General features: G+C 37.8%; 1 protein-coding gene across 10 annotated transcripts in view; it reads left to right on the plus strand.

Moving 5' to 3' along the window:
- DGKG (diacylglycerol kinase gamma) overlaps nucleotides 1–17,085 on the plus strand; it is a 214,136-nt gene that overhangs the window by 11,771 nt on the left and 185,280 nt on the right. The window contains exon 2 of one of the 10 annotated variants that reach the window (XR_008422496.1): nucleotides 8,282–8,389. The exons of the other annotated variants lie outside the window; for them this stretch is intronic. The gene's annotated coding sequence lies outside the window, so the exon portion shown is untranslated. The remainder of the gene's footprint in view (nucleotides 1–8,281; nucleotides 8,390–17,085) is intronic. 10 annotated transcript variants of the gene reach the window in all.

The raw sequence follows: 17,085 nt of genomic DNA on the forward strand, positions 1-17,085 counted from the left end.
TAATATGTTATATACATAATACATATAACATACAATGTATATAATATATATTAATATATACTATATCTCAATATAGTTAAACATATGTATTTAAGTGGCAGGGGACTACAATAGTACTAGGCAGGTTGGTGATGGGAAACACCACCTCAGCATCTCAATCATGTCTGTGCCTCCTCAGACACACTTTGGCCAGCACACATGGCTATGGGCTGTGGGACTCACTCGCAGTCAACACATGGTCAAAGCTCATGAAAACAGTATTTAGCAGTTCAGAATAAGGAAGACCTCTGAGAATGTAAAACTAATTTCTCCATGTAAAATAGACACTATTGAAAAAATAGGAGAAAACGTTTTTAAAACAGTTCCAAGTTCTATTTAGAGACTGAAAAGAATGTAACAGGAGCTATCAAAAGAGAGCAATCTGAGATTAGGAAACTTTTCCTCCTTTAAAACGAAAAATGTGAGGCACCTGGGTGGCTCAGGTGGGTGGGCAGCCGATTTCGGCTCAGGTCATGGTCTCACGGTCCCTGAGTCTGTGAGTTCCAGCCTCATGTCGGGCTCTGTGCTGACAGCTAGGAGCCTGGAGCCTGCTTCGAGTTCTGTGTCTCCCTCTCTCTCTGCACCTCCCCCGCTCGTACTCTGTCTCTCTCTCTCAAAAATAAAATAAATATTAAAAAAGTAAAAATAAAATGAAAAATGTTTTGCAGAATTAAACTGGAAGCAGACCACTAAAGATGACTGTAAATTCTTCCACTTCGGATAGAAAACACATAAACGAACTAATGAGTGAAAAAAATGGAAGCTATAATTCAACAGATTAAACATTAAAATATAGAATTTTTCAGGAGAAGAGAAAATGGAAGATGAGTTATAAAAAGTATAGAAGACTATTTTTATGATTTCAATTCAAAATATTCATTGTGTACTGGGGAAAATTAAACATATATTCTGGTAGAAGTTGCTAATTTATAAGATAAAAAAATCTATTGGTATGCAATCAGAAAAAAAACCCAGTATTTAAAAAAATAAGCGTGTGTCAAACATTTTGTAACACTAAATGTCAGAAGGAAGTTGATGTGTAGGTACAGAGTTTTGAGGTAATAAGATTGTGACCCAGAACTGTGTCAGTATTATGTGAGGGGAAAAAAGATATTGTCAGACAAAAGAAGTTCACAGAAAGTAGACCACTGAAATCCTTTAGGGAAAAAAGCATTTATTCAAAATATTCTGATCAACGGGGAAATTAATGAATATTAATATTTGGGGATGGATTTGATGTGATATAAAAGATAGGAGGTGAATAATGAAACCAGTTGAGCAAATTTAATGTTTAAATGTTATGAATATGATTATGAAACATGCAAAATATAAAATAATTCTTAATTAAAAAATAGATGAAAAATTTAATGGTAATAATCTGGGTCTAAAAACTGAGATTACTCCAGGGGGAAAAAGCACTTGAAATACTAAAGTTCTCATTTTGTGCTGTGAGAGGTATCAATTACTAAATACATTTTTAAGTAAGAGAGTAGATGAATATAGGACTACAAATGGGGTGTTTAACTTTAAAATTAGGAGAAAGATTTGGAATGGTATGGCCAAGATAACAACTAATAAAGAAAATAGCAAGGGTATATAAAAAAAGAAAGTACAAAATAAGATGATGGAAGTGAGGTCAAATATGTTATCACATTAAGTGTGAATGGCTTAATCATTTCTATTAAAAGACAAAGAGACATGGATCGGGCAAAAACTGATTCTAAATATATGCTGTTTAAGACAAAGTGGGACAGAAAGGATTAAAAAAAAAAAAAGAAAGAGTATAAATATACCAGGAAAATGCAAACCAAAGAAAGAAAGGAGAGCAATATTAAGATTAGACAAAATAGAATTTAATGCAGGAAACATTAAATGATGCATTAACTGTCGCTAAGAGATATAATTTGTTAGAAGGCATATCACCCATGAATATTTTTATTCTAAAACATAAATACTAAAATAAATAAAAGTTGTCAAAACAACTGCAGTGGCAAATGTATCTCTATCAATCTTCAACAACAAGTGAGTATGTCACTTGTTGAGTGACGACAACAAGTGAGTATGTAAAGAATTTTAAGGATATAAGGAATTGATGCAATGGATATATATTGGATTTCACATTGATGAATAAAGAATATAGATCTATTAAGATGCTTATGAAATGTTGAGAAGTTTTGATCATTTTGTGAAGTATTGTGATAATTCCAAAAAGTAGAAATTGTCTTAGCACTAAGAGGAAAATAAAATTCAAGTAGAGTTACCCTAGGATAATATATTCTGGAAACCTGATGTCACCTGAGACGTGTGCATATCTACCTGCCACTGTTAATTTAGCATTCGGTGAGAATCAGATCCAGGACCTGTTATTTGACAAGCATCAAATCTGTAGAATGCTTCCTTCTCTGAGAATGAGTAAAGAGTAAAACAGAAAGGAACTAAGGAAAATGCAAGAGAAGGGTGCAAAGAATAGCATACAGAATGAAAATAAATGAACTCTTCCAGCTGGATCTAAAAAAATATTTTAGGAGACTGGAATGCTCTGAAGAGGGCAAGGAACCATGGCTTTTACAAATCAGAAGAGAATGAGAACAGGCAGAGATGAAAATGAAATATGGTATGCAAAAATGCAAATGAAATATGGAGGGATTGCAAGGAAACTAAAACCCAATAAGGTTAAAACCTATTAGGTGCAACCAATGAGCACAGTTTGTTTTACTGAAAATCAAATCAAGTATTTGGAGAAAGTAATGTTATAAAAGATAGGCAATTAGCACTGAAGCCAATTTAAAAAGAGATGTCTAAATTATTGTTGTGAATCCAGTTTTAAAATTGTACGCAGGGGCGCCTGCGTGACTCAGTCAGTTAAGCCTCCAACTCTAGATTTTGGTGTAGGTCATGATCTCATGGTCATGAGATCGAGCCCAAGTTGTGGAGCCTGATTAATATTCTCTTTCTCCTCCCTCTGCTTCTCACCTGCTCAAATGCGTGCATATGCTGTCTCTCAAAAAAGAAAAAATAAAACTTTATGCAAAAGTAAAATATATTCAAAGAGAAGGTATGCATTGTCACAAAAATTTATGAGACAACAAGTTGGGATTTAAAGCCCCAGATGACAACTTTAAAAGCCTGAAAAGACTGGTGTTTGTCTGGAGTCTATGGAAAAGGATGGGACAATGACAATAAAATGTTCTGAAATCCTTGGTTCAACTAGGAGAGTCATTCTGTTCTTGACATTTAATTTTAAAAAATAATAGTTATAGAATTTCTTTTTCCACTAATCTGTCTTCCAAACCCAGGGGTCTAAGAAAACATATTGCATATGAAACAAGACAGAAAATAAAGGAGATGGCAAGGAAGCATTGAAAATTAAAAGGGCCATGAAAATGATGAACTTCAATACCTATTTACAACAGCTTACAAGTGGTCACTTTAAAATATATTTTTAAAAATTTTTTAGAGAAAAAGAGTGTGAACTGGGGAGAGGGAGATAGAGAATCTTAAGCAGGCTCAGTGTGGAGTCCAATGGGGATGGGGGAGCTTGATCCTGTGACCCTGGGATCATGACCTGAGCTGAAATCAAGAGTCAGACGCCCAACTGACTGAGCCACCCAGGTGCCCCTAAATAACCCATTTTTAATAAAGGTCTTCATCTTGTATCAGAAAATAAAATTCAACCATATGTTATTTACCATGTTCATCCCCGAAATACAATGATGTGCAAAGATTAAAAATAAAATGCTGAGACAGGGTAGCAGGCAGATGCAACAAACATGAAAGCAGAAACCATGACATTGATAGAAGACAAAATGCAGCTAAGACAAGGATCATTAAATAAGGCAATGAGGGTTGTTTTATCTAAACAAAGAGTCCAATTCGCAGTGCAGATATACTGTCATGGAAATATATGCATTAATAAATGTTGATTGCATTAACTGATATTGCACCCAAACTATACTAGTGGTGAAAGATTTTAAAATGCCACGCTCAGGCTTTCATATACCAACCAACCAAACAAGAAATAATATGAATACAGGAATTGTGTAATATAATGAATACTGAATGAAGATTGAATAGTTACAGGGTGCCTGGGTGGCTCAGTGGGTTAAGCGTCCGACTTCGGCTCAGGTCATAATCTTGCAGTTTGTAGGTTCAAGACCCACGTTGGGCTCTGTGCTAACAGCTTAGAGTCTGGAGCCTGCTTCAGATTCTGTGTCTCCCTTTCTCTCTACCCTTCCCCTGCTTGTGTTCTGTCTCTCTCAAAAAAAAAATAATAATAATAATAAATAAACATGTAAAAAAAAAAAGAGATTGAGGGGTGCCTGGGTGGCTCAGTCGGTTAAGCGTCTGACTTTGGCTTAGGTTATGATCTTGCAGTCCTTCAGTTCGAGCCTGGCGTTGGGCTCTGTGCTGACAGCTCAGAGCCTGGAGCCTGCTTCAGATTCTGTGTCTCCCTCTCTCTGACCCTCCCCTGCTTATGCTCTGTCTTTCTCTGTCTCTCAAAAATACACATTAAAAAAATTAAGGAAAAAAAGACATTGAATATATGCTGCATAATATCCAAAATACAGAGAATGAAAATTTTTTTCAGGGTTCAAAGAACATTTACAAAAGTCAGTTGTATATTAGGTTACAGATAAAACCTCAGGAAATTCCTCAAAGCAGAAATAATAACGGTCATAGTATCTAAATATTAGAAATGAGTAATAGAAAATAAAATGGGGGACAATTCATAAATTATGGTTCATTTATATAATGAAATATGTATGTGTAGAATGTACTATGTAGCCATGGAAAACGATATTATATGTAAGAGAATGTTTAGTAACACCAAATAATAGTCACCATATTCTGTTAAGTGAAAGGAGTAAAAAAGAGATAAAAAGGTCAAAACCTAAAAACAAAAGAAGGGCATGCATCTATTCACGGGGAAATTCTAGAAAGAATTTACAGCAAAATGTTAATTTTGGTTGTAGTTGGTAGTGGAATTATTTGTGATTTTTATTTTAAAATCATTTTAAAATATGATTTGGATTCTTGGCTAAGATTAATATTATGGTCACACTATTTGTAGTTTGTAGAATCTGTATTCTTCCACTTTTTTGCTAATGAAAATAAGATTAAATAAGCTTGTTTTTAGACCTTCTTATTATTGCTGTTTATTATTATTATTGCTTATTATTGCTGTTGTTGTTCTCCAAAATTCTTCAGAGATCAATAAGAGTGGTTCAGTAATCACTGAAAGTTCTTCTGGTCATCCTTGTTCCTAAGCAATAGACCAAACTGTTCTTTGCTCTTATCGTTCAGAAATTAACCAGTCCACTCAGTCCACTTCCCAAACTTCGTCCAAATTTTTTTTTTTTTTTTGCCAATATGGTGGTTTTTGTTGTTGCTGTTTGTATTAGTAATTTCAGATCATTCTGAGCTATTTTTTCATGATGTAATTTGTATAAATTTGTACCATCTTCCTATATGTTGCATGATTTTTAATATATTTTATTGTTTATTATTTTTAATTTAATTTATTGTCAAGTTAACTAACATACAGTGTATACAGTGTGCTCTTGGCTTCAGGAGTAGTTTCCCATGATTCATCGCTTACATACAACACCCAGTGCTCATACCAACAAGTGCCTTCCTCAATGCCCATCACCCATTTTCCCCTCTTCCCCACCCTCCCCGCCCCCCCACGAACCATCAGTTTGTTCTCTATATTTAAGAGTCTTATGGTTTGCCTTCCACTCTGTTTGAAACTATTTTTTCCCCTTCCCTTCCCCCATGGTCTTCTGTTTGTGGGGAAATAGGTTCTACTTACATAAATGAGTTCGAAAAAAGCTTAGGGTGGAAAGCCGCCACCATGGGGCAAAAACACCCGAGGTTAGCTAGCGAGATACTGTAATGGGATCACAAGTACTTTCCATCTGATGCCAATATACTATTGTACTTTGATCACAAACTCCACTTGTCTCCCCGACCTTTTGCTTTTTACACAAGTTAATGATTACTCTCTGATTGTTGTCTCCACGTTCACATATGTAAGGTCTTGTTTTCTTCACATTCACCATGTGGGTAATATCTTGTGAGCTCAATAAATAAGGAGACGAAACCCCTGTTTGGGGCTCTTGTTTCCTCCTGGACATTAGCTCTCTCATATTCAATTCTGTGTCCGCTCTCTTGCTGGACAAGAGAGAACTCCAGACTCATAGTCTGCGACACTGTTAAGTTTCTCAAGTTCCACATTTGAGTGAAAACATATGACATCTGTCTTTCTCTGACTTACTTCACTTAGCATAATACCTTCCAGCTCCATCCACGTTGTTGCAAATGGCAAGATTTCATTCTGTCTCATTGCCAAGTAGTATTCCATTGTATATATAAACCACATCTTCTTTATCCGTTCGTTAGTTGATGGACATTTGGGCTCTTTCCATAATTTGGCTATCATTGAAAGCACTGCTATAAACATTAGGGTACATGTGCCCCTATAAATCAGTACTCCTGTATCCTTTGGATAAATTTCTAATAGTGCTATTGCTGGATCATAGGGTAATTCTATTTTTAATTTTTTGAGGAACCTCCACACTGTTCTCCAGAGTGGCTGCACCAGTTTGCATTCCCACCAATGGTGCAAGAGGGTTGCTGTTTCTCCACATCCTCACCAACATCTCTTGTTTCCTGAGTTGTCAATTTTAGCCATTCTGAAAGGTGTGAGGTGGTATCTCATTGTGGTTTTGATTTGTATTTCCCTGATGATGAGTGATGTTGAGCATCTTCTCATGTGTCTGTTGACCATCTGGGTGTCTTCTTTTGAAAAGTGTCTATGCATGTCTTCTGCCCATTTCTTCACTGGATTATTTGTTTTTTGGGTGTTGAGTTTGGTAAGTTCTTTATAGATTTTGGATACTAACCCTTTATCCAGTATGTCATTTGCAAATATCTTCTCCCATTCCATTGGTTGTTTTTATTTTTGTTGATTGTTTCCTTTGCTTTTTATCTTGACAAGGTTCCAATAGTTCATTTTTGCTTTTATTTCCCTTGCCTTTGGAGACATGTCAAGTAAGAAGTTGCTGTGGCTGAGGTCAAAGAGGTTGTTGCCTGTTTTCTCCTGTAGGGTTTGGTTTACTGTCTCATATTTAGGTATTTTATCCATTTTGAGTTTACTTTTGTGTATGGTGTAAGAAAGTGGTCCAGTTTCATTCTTCTTCATGTTGCTGTCCAGTTCTCCCAGCACCATTTGCTAAAGAGATTGTCTTTTTTCCATTGGATACTCTTTCCTGCTTTGTCAAAGATTAGTTGGCTATACATTTGTGAGTCCAGTTGTGAGTTCTGTACTCATTCCATTGGCTTATGTGTCTGTTTTTGTGCCAATACCATACCGCCTTGATGATTACAGCTTTGTCGTAGAGGCTAAAGGCTGGGATTGTGATGCCTCCCACTTTGGTTTTCTTTTTCAACATTACATTGCCTATTCGGGGTCTTTTGTGATTCCATACAAATTTTAGGCTTGTTTGTTCTAGGTCTCAGAAAAATGCCAGTGCGATTTTGATTGGGATTGTGTTGAATGTGTAGATTGCTTTGGGTAGCATTGGCATTTTAACAATGTTTGTTCTTCCAATCCATGAGCATGGAATGTTTTTCCATTTCTTTGTGTCTTCTTCAATTCCTTTCATAAGTTTTCTACAGTTTTCGGTATACAGATATTTTACATCTTTGGTTAGGTTTATTCCTAGGTAGTTTATGGTTCTCGGTGCAATTGTAAACGGGATCAATTTCATGATTTCTCTTTCTGTTGCTTCATTTTTGATGTATAGAAATGCAACTGATTTGTGTACATTGATTTTGTATCCTGTGACTTTGCTGAATTCATCTATCAGTTCTAGCAGCTTTTTGATGGAGTCTTTCGGGTTTTCCATGTAAAGTATTATGTCATCTGCAAAAAGTGGAAGGTTGATTTCTTCTTTGCCAATTTGGATGCCTTTTATTTCATTTTTTTGTCTGATTGCCAAGATTAGGAGTTCCAACACTATGTTAAACAACAGTGGTGATAGTAGACATCCCTGTCATGTTCCTGATCTCAGGGCGAAAAACTCTGTTTTTCCTCATTGAAAATGGTATTAGCTATGGGGTTTTCATATATGGCTTTTATAATGTTAAGGTATGTTCCTTCTATCCCAACTTTCTTGAGGGTTTTTATTAAGAAAGATGTTGTATTTTGTCAAATGCTTTTTTCTGCATCTATTGACAGGATCATATGGTTCTTATCCTTTCTTCTATTAATGTGATGTATCACATTGATTGATTTGCAAATGTTGAACCAGCCCTGCACCTCAGGAATGAATCCCATTTGATCATGGTGAGTAATTCTTTTAATATACTGTTGAATTCGATTTGCTAGTATCTTGTTGAGAATTTTTGCATCCATGTTCATCAGGGATATTGGCCTTTTTTTATGGGGTCTCTATCTGGTTTGCGAATCAAGGTAATATTGGCTTCATAGAATGAGTCCGGAAGCTTTCCTTCTGTTTCTATTTTTTGGAATAACTTGAGAAGGGGTGGTATGAACTCTACTTTAAATGTCTGGTAGAATTCCCCTGGGAAGCCATCTGGCCCAGAACTCATTTGTTGGGAGATTTTTGATAACGGATTCAATTTCTTCACTAGTTATGGGTCTGTTCAAATTTTCTATTTCTTCTCATTTGAGTTTTGGTAGTGTGTGGGTGTCTAAGAATTTGTCCAGTTTGTTGTCATTTAATTTTTCATAGTATTCTCTGATTATTGTATTTCTGGGGAATGGTTGTGATAAGTCCATTTTCATTTGTGATTTTATCTGTTTGCGTCCTCTCTCTTTTCTTTTTGAGAAGTCTGGCTAGGAGTTTATCAATTTTGTTTATTTTTTCAAAAAATCAGCTCTTGGTTTCATTGATCTGTTCTACTGTGGGGGTTTTTATAGATTCTATATTGTTTATTTCTGCTCTTATCTTTATTATTTCTCTTCTTCTGCTGGACTTGGGGTTTCTTTGCTGTTCTTCATCTAGTTCCTTTAGGTGTGCTGTTAAGTTTTGGGGTTTTTCTTGTTTTTTAAGATAGGCCTGGATTGCAATATATTTTCCTCTTAGGATTGCCTTTGCTGCATTCCAAAGGGTTTGGATTGTCATGTTTTCATTTTCATTTGCTTCCATATATTTATTAATTTCTTCTTTAATTGCCTGGTGGCCCATTCATTCTTTAGTAGGATGTTCTTTAACCTCCATGCATTTGGAGGCTTTCCAAATTTTTTCTTGTGGTTGATTTAAAGTTTCATCGCATTGTGATCTGAAAATATGCACGGCATGATCTCAATTCTTTTATATTTATTGAGGGCTGTTTTGTGACCCAGCTTGTGATCTGTGTTGGACAATGTTCCGTGTCACTCAAGAAGGATGTGTATTCTGCTGCTTTTGGATGAAAAGTTTTGAATATATCTGTCAAGTCCATCTGGTCCAGTGTATCATTCAAGGCCATTGTTTCTTTATTGATTTTCTGCCTAGGTGATCTGTACATTGCTGTAAATGGAGTCCCCTGCAGTTACCATATTCTTATTAATAAGATTGCTAATGTTTGTGATTAATTGATTTATACATTTGGATGCTTCCTTCCACATTGGGGTCCTCAACATTTACAATTGTTAGCTCTTCTTGGTGGATAGACCCCTTAATTATGATATAATACCCTTCTTCATCTCTTGTTACAGTATTTATTTTAAAATCTAGTTTGTCTGATATAAAAATGGCTACTCCAACTTTCTTTTGACTTCCAGTAACATGATAAATGGTTCTCTATCCCCTCGCTTTCAATCTGAAGTTGTCGTCAGGTCTAAAGTGAGTCTCTTGTAGACAGCGTATAGATGGATCTTGTTTTTTAATCCATTCTAATACCCTATGTCTTTTGGTTGGGGCATTTAGTCCATTTATATTCAGAGTTATTATTGAAAGATAAGGATTTAGTGTCATTGTGTTATCTGTAGGTTTCATGTTTGTGGTGATGTCTCTGGACCTTTGTAGTCTTTGCAGCATTTCACTCACAGAGTCTCCCTTGCATGGCTGGTTTAGTGGTCATTAACTGCTTCAGTTTTTGTTTGTCTGGGAAAGCTTTTATCTCTCCTTCTATTCTGAATGACGGCCTTGCTGGCTAAAGGATTCTTGGCTGCGTATTTTTCCTATTCAACACATTGGAGATTTCCTGCCACTCCTTTCTGACCTGCCAAGTTTCAGTGGACAGTTCTGCTACTACCCTTATGTGTCTGCCCTTGTTAGGTTAAGGCCCATTTGTCCCTAGCTGCTTTCAGAATTTTCTCTTTATCTTTGTCTTTTGCCAGTTTCACCATGATATGCCAGGAGAAGACCTATTTTTGTTGAATCTGAAGGGAGTTCTCTGTGCCTCCCAGATTTGAATGTCTGCTTCCTTCCTCAGATTAGGGAAGTTCTCAGCTATAATTTGTTCAAGTAAACCTTCTACCTCTTTCTCTCTCTTCTTCTTCTTCTGAAACTCCTATGATACAGATATTACATTTTATTGAATCACTTAGTTCTATACTTCTCTTCTTGTGGTCTAGTATTTTCTTATCTTTTTCTTAACTTCATTTTCCATAATTTTATCTTCTATTTCACTTATTCCCCCCCGCTTCCTCCATCTTTGCTGTCACTGCATCTAGTTTATTTTACACCTCATTTACAACATTCTTTATTTGTTGTGACTATTTCTTAGTTCCTTGATCTCTGCAGCAATAGATTCTATGTTTTCTATGCTTTTTTCAATCCCAGTTATTAATCTTATGACCATTATTCTAAATTCTTGATCAGATATATTGTTTATATCTGTTTTGGTCAACTCTCTAGCTGTCGTTTCTTCCTGGAATTTCTTTTGAGGAGAATTCTTCCCTTTTGTTATTTTGGCTAGTTTTCTGTCCTTTATGTGTTTTAATAGCTTGTTATGTGTCCTGCATCTGTGAGCACTACTATATGAAAAAGGGGTCATACACTGTCCAGGGCCTGGCCCTTCAGGAGGTGTTTTGGAATGTGTTGTGTGTTCTCTGTTGTGACTCTGGTTGCTTTATCTCCCTAGTCTTAATGGTGGTTTGGACCTTCCACCAGATGTGCTTTGGTTTGCTCATTGAAGTAACCCTGGAAAAAATATAAGAAGGAGGGGGTGGTGGAAGAAGCCTTATCCCATACAAAGAGAAAAATGACAGGAGTGGAAAAAAAGAAAAGAAGAAAAAAAATTGACCAGGCAGAGAATCAGAGAAACTATACTGCTTAATCCAGAGAGAGGGAGAGAGGAAAATAAAGAAGAAAGAGATACAGAAAAGGGGTAAAAAGAATAGATTAAAAAATGTCTGCTTAAACAAACCAAACAACCAGAATAGAGAAGGGAAGAAATGAGAGGAAAAAAGGGAAGGAATACACACACACACACACACACCCCAAATAAGAATGGACCAAGAACCAAATCAGAAAAATGCAAAACTGCTTTACTGATATTTGATGGTGCCTAGGAACCAGTGGCTGCACTGGTCTGGAGGAGGGACTGTCTGGTTCAGGCAGTGTCAGTCTCATTCTGGTAGATAGCAGTTACCAGGCATGGAGGGGTGTGGTTTGGTGTAGACAGGTTCTGCCTCCACTGTGGACCATTGTCCTGTCCCCTGAAGCCCCATCTTGTTGGTGATGGGAAGAAAACTGGCAACACCCCAGTCTCTCCTACCCGGATCGGGTGTCCCATACCACTGTCTTCAGACCAACCTCACAGTGCTGCGCAGGCACGAGTGGGCCAGTTTTACCTGGTCCACAGTCTCCCGCACCTCCCAGGCGCTCTGATGGATTCAAACCCGGATGTCTTAAAGGATCCCACTCTGAGCACCCCAGTTCTGGAGTAGTGCCACTTCACCCAGCCAGCTGACAAAGGGCCTCTGGCTGGCGGGCACCTGCAGGGTCCTTTGTCCTTGGAGCGGCTATATGCCTTCTTCCCACCACACTCAAAGAAGGGGACTGCTCTCTCTGACTGCACCTCTGAGCTTGCTGCTGAGCCCTGGGCTGGCTCCCCTCCTCCCCAGGCACGCAAACAGGGTGGCTGGCCCTAGTCCTGGGAAAGCCTTGTAAGCCTAGAATGAGGTAGAAATTGTTCTTTCTCTGTTTTTTCCATTCCCCAGTCCATGGTTTTTCTCTTGTCCAAATATAATCCTACCCTTCCACAGCCTCTCTTTCTCTTCCTTTTGTCTCTCCACAGAAGGGGATCCCTCCCTGCCATGCCTAGGCTTCCCGTTTTATCTCTCCCAGTTTGTAGTCATGCACCTATGGCCCCCCAAGTTGTCCCCGTGGGCTCCTAGAGATGTTTCTGTCACTCTGTAGCCCAGATTCCTAGAATTCCAAGTCTTCTGGCCTCAATACTGCTGTGTTTGAGGGATGAGGGAACTTTGGGTCCCCCTGTTTCTCCCCCATGTTGACTCCTACCCCCTATATATTCCATGATTGTATGCATTTTCTTTATTTCTAAATGTCCTTTTCAGATATGAACCCATGCATTAGTCTTACAGGCACTTTTATTTATTTAAGAATCATTCCTTTTTCCTCTTGTGTAAATTTAGCATTCTTGGCTTTTTTTTTTTTTTTTTAATTTTTTTACAACCAGATTTCTCTTTGACAATCATGACCTCTGAGTGAGGAGTATTTCTTTCTCTCAAGATGTCTCTTATGCCTACTTCACCTAGCAAGTTCATTTCTGATTTGGTATTGAAATTTTGGGAGGAGAAAGGAGGTCAAAGGTAAATAATACCAATTATCAAGCCCCCTGAATGTGGCGAATGACGTTTCTGTTGAAAACGCGAGGAAAATCTGTTGGTCAGAATGAGGTCCAGAGGACATTATTCAATTAAATTTCTTTACTCCATGTCAACAAGGGAAATAAAAAAACACCAGTCTGATTCTCTGCTTTTAGCCAAATGAGCCTTTCCACAGACATTCAGCTAGTACAGGTTCCCTTTCTGTGCTCCAGCTTCCCTTGTGCCAGAACAGTGATGGCTAGGAATGCACCCTCCATTTCCTTCTTGTGGCCAAGTGGCCTGTCGAAAATCCTCACAATGATATAACATATGTTCCTCATCTTTTCTGCTCAGTCATGAGATATCCTAGGTGCTCTGTCTTCAGAGACATGAATCCCCATTATAAACCAATTTTGGATCCAAAGCCATGTGACCATGGATACATGTCAGTGCATAAATACAGCTTCTAGTACTCTTTGTAACCACATGTGCCTGTGTTGTATACAGCACAGGTATACAAGTACACCAAGTACAACACTTGGTGTATTTGTCACCAAGCATGTCCCCTCTCCTGCTTGTTTTTGTTTTACCAGTAGTTCCACACTTTGGACATATTCATGGTATTATCCTGGCTCTTCAATCCCCTTCTCTGTCAGCCTGTAGGGAGATCCATGCCCCCCGCACTGAGGAGGTAGAAGATTGAGCATATGGTGAATCGTAGCCCAGAAAGTGATAGCCAGTATTGACACTGTTTGCTTCCTTTTTGTCCCAGAATCCCGACTGTTAGCAGAAAGAGTGGATGACATCATCATCTCTATTCCCAGGTTTTTCACTGTCTGCCTAAAACTAGTGGGAGATCAGTTCAGATTAGATGAGAAAGGACTTTGAATGCTTGGAAAAAGCAGTTGAACACAAACTGGTAGTCAGTAAGAGGCAAGTATTGGTTCTTGAGAAAGTAAATAATTGAAACTGGTGGGTTTTGTAGGGTAAAGGACTCAAGTGCAGAGAGGGCTGAAATGGAGGGAGGCAATTATAAAGATCAAAGATGGAGCCAATTAGTCAGAAATTGGGGGTACCATCACAAGAAAGGAACAGAGCTGAGAAATAATATAAAAGAATTGCTAAGTTGGTTTCTGATTTGGTATTGAAATTTTGGGAGGAGGAAGGAGGTCGAAGGTAAATAATACCCATTATCAAGCCCACTGAATGTGGAGAATGACATTTCCATTGAAAAAGTGAAGAAAGTCTGTGTTATTTCATTTTGGAGGTGGAGGTAGGAGGAAGATAAGTTTGAGAGTAGATCTATTTATATATTTAAAAGTCACACCTAGGAAATGGTTGGAGGACTGAATAAATGCATGTGATTTCATCAGCAACAGGATGTCTTTCTGACCAAACTAAGCTCAGTGTGTTATTTCACGCTCTGTTCAAAACAATGTCAATCAAATCAAATGATTTTTTTCTTTCTTCTTCTTCTTTAGTGGGGGCTGATTTCTGTCGGGTATTTTTGTCTAGTTGAGTGATTCACCCAGGGAGGCCAGCCGATGATTTATTAAATACATTCAGCCAAAAGACTAATTCTGTGCTCTCTCCAAACCCCCCCAGTGTCCCAATCCAGCTCATGTATCCAGTCACTCCTAATCATTGCAAGCAAAAGTTGCCACAAAATGCCTATGTCATAGTCTTCTGCTTTATTGACTAATTGCTTTTAGCGGTGAAGGTAAAATTTATAATATTTTATCTTTTTGTTAAGTTTATTTATTTTGAGAGAGAGAGCGAGAGAGAGAGAGCAAGTGAACATACACAAGTCGGGGAGAGGCAGAGAGAGAGGGAGAGAGAATCCCAAGCAACACTCACTAACTGCATTAACAGTGCAGAGCCTGATGTGGGGCTCAGTCTCACAAACTGTGAGATCATGACCTGAGCCAGAATCAAGAGTTGGACACTTAACCAACTGAGCCACCCAGGCGCCCCATAATGTTTCATCTTTTAAAACAGCTAGCTCTGAAAGCATCATCTTTCCCTTCCATCCCTAAATTCATACCTTCTCTCATCTTAAACCCCTTTCTCCACTATATGAGGGCACTTGTTTTAAGATATCAGGGAATGTTGGCACAATTGCCTGCATTTGATAAAGAAGGGAAGGCAGTTGGCATCCATCGAGGATTATGTGCCAGGCAGTGTGCTAGGAAGTCTCTATTCATGATGTCTAATCCTACTCTATAAGGTGATACCACTATTTCCATTTTCCAGCTAGGAAAACTTGGGCTCAGAGAGATTAAGGAGGAGTAACTAATGTGCTCAAGACCACAGATCCAGGAAATGTCATGGGTGAGGTATGGACTTGGGTTTGTTGGACTCCAGGGTGATAGTCTTTTCTGTTTTCTGACGGATGTAGATTTCCAGGTGTAGGATACTGTTGGCACGTTGTTTTCCTCATCAGAAACCTGTATTGTGAAAAAACAGGAGGAGAAGCCCTTTACAGCCCACAGGCCTTGCCCCTTGACATCTCACCCACTGCCAACCCGTACACACACACAAATGAAGACAACTCGTGAGTTTGGAAGATATGGGGGAAATGAAATGGTACACTCCTAATTAGTTTGAGCTAAGGCATCCATTAACTGTAATTTTTATTGAAATTGAAAATGTAAGAAATAATCTCATAGCATGAAGAAACTCTTAAATTAGACCTAGTTTAGGAGTCTTGACATTTTGCGGTGCCTGGGTGGCTCAGTTGGCTAAGCATCTAGCTTCAGCACAGGTCATGATCTTGCGGTTTGTGATTATGAGCCCCACATTGGGCTCTGGGCTGTCAGTGAAGAGCCTGCTTCAGATCCTCTGTTCCCCTCTACCTCTCTCTCTCTCTCTCTCTCTCTCTCTCTCTCTCTCTCTCTCAAAAATAAGCAAACGAGCAAACAAAAAGGAGTCTTGACGTTTTGATTTCAGCCATTCCTGTCCCCAATCTAAGCATGACAGGTGTGTTTAGTAAATGAGAGTCTTTTCCTCCATTCATTCTTCCTAATCAACCACATGAGCATCATTGTACCCTGAGCTCTTCTGTCTCTGAACTCCACAGCCCTTAGCTCATACAGCCTGGTACTATACCTTTTATGGCAGCTTTGTGGCATCCCCCTTGGACCGTCAGTTCACTGAAGACTGAGATCACTCCTTATTCATCTCTGAAGCCCCCACAGCTCCTAGCAGAGTATTTTACACATACTAAGAGATGAGTGAATGTACAAGTATAATTGCCTTTTGAACATCATTATTTTAACCAAACTTTGTAGGAAAGATAAATAGAAGATAGAACAGGACTTCAAGTTGAAAAACAATACACTGTGATGTACAGAATAACAGTTCTGGTGTAGGAAAATTTCAGGGGTATTTGTGGTATATACATCTATGCATAGTTCACAAACACTGAAATTCACATATACACATACAGTACTCATAAAGTATAAAAAGACATACAATGCACGTTGTTCATACTATAAGCCCACACACAATACATGTCCATATGTAGTATGAATGAATACCTTCAAGTACATCTACCTTCAAGTCAATGTTCTCCAATCTCTAACCAATGTAAGAAAACTTTGAGAAGATTGATTTGGGTTATGCCAGAGAAAAGAGAAAGAAGCCGACCAAAATAGTGGGGAAAAGAGGAATCTCCTTTATATTTTAAAAATTATACAAATAATATATCCCCCTTTTAAAAATAATTACAACATTACAGATACTGGAAACTCAACTTCTAATTTTTATATGTGCCTTGTAGGTATTAATTATGATATTTTGTGTGCATCCTTTCATATGTCTTTTTTGAGATTGCATACATATATTTGACTATTAAAAATGTTGCAGAAGATTCTGAGATTTTTTAATTTTTTTTACTTCTATTGTTACTTCTGATAGTCACAATAACTATAAGGGAGATTCCATTATTCTCATTTTACACATGAGGACTCTAGGGCTCAGATAGATTAAGATTTAAAAATTTTTCCAAGGTCACATACATAGTAAGTACCAGATCGAACTTGAACCTTCCTTTCTGCGAATAATAGATTTCTCCATTTATTCAGATTTTCCTTTATGTCCTTCAGTAAATTTTTATAGATTTTTTTCATAAAGGTCTTGCACATTTCTTGTTAATTTCTGAGAACATTCCACTTTTCATTAAAATTTTGAAAGAGATCTTTTTCTATTATGCTATATTTTCTAAATGGCTATTGCTCGTGTGAAGGAAAGCAATTCAT

This window comes from Panthera pardus, unplaced genomic scaffold (genome assembly GCF_024362965.1).
Source record: "Panthera pardus isolate Hobbes unplaced genomic scaffold, ASM2436296v1 HiC_scaffold_16, whole genome shotgun sequence".
In the NCBI taxonomy this organism is placed as follows: domain Eukaryota; kingdom Metazoa; phylum Chordata; class Mammalia; order Carnivora; family Felidae; genus Panthera; species Panthera pardus.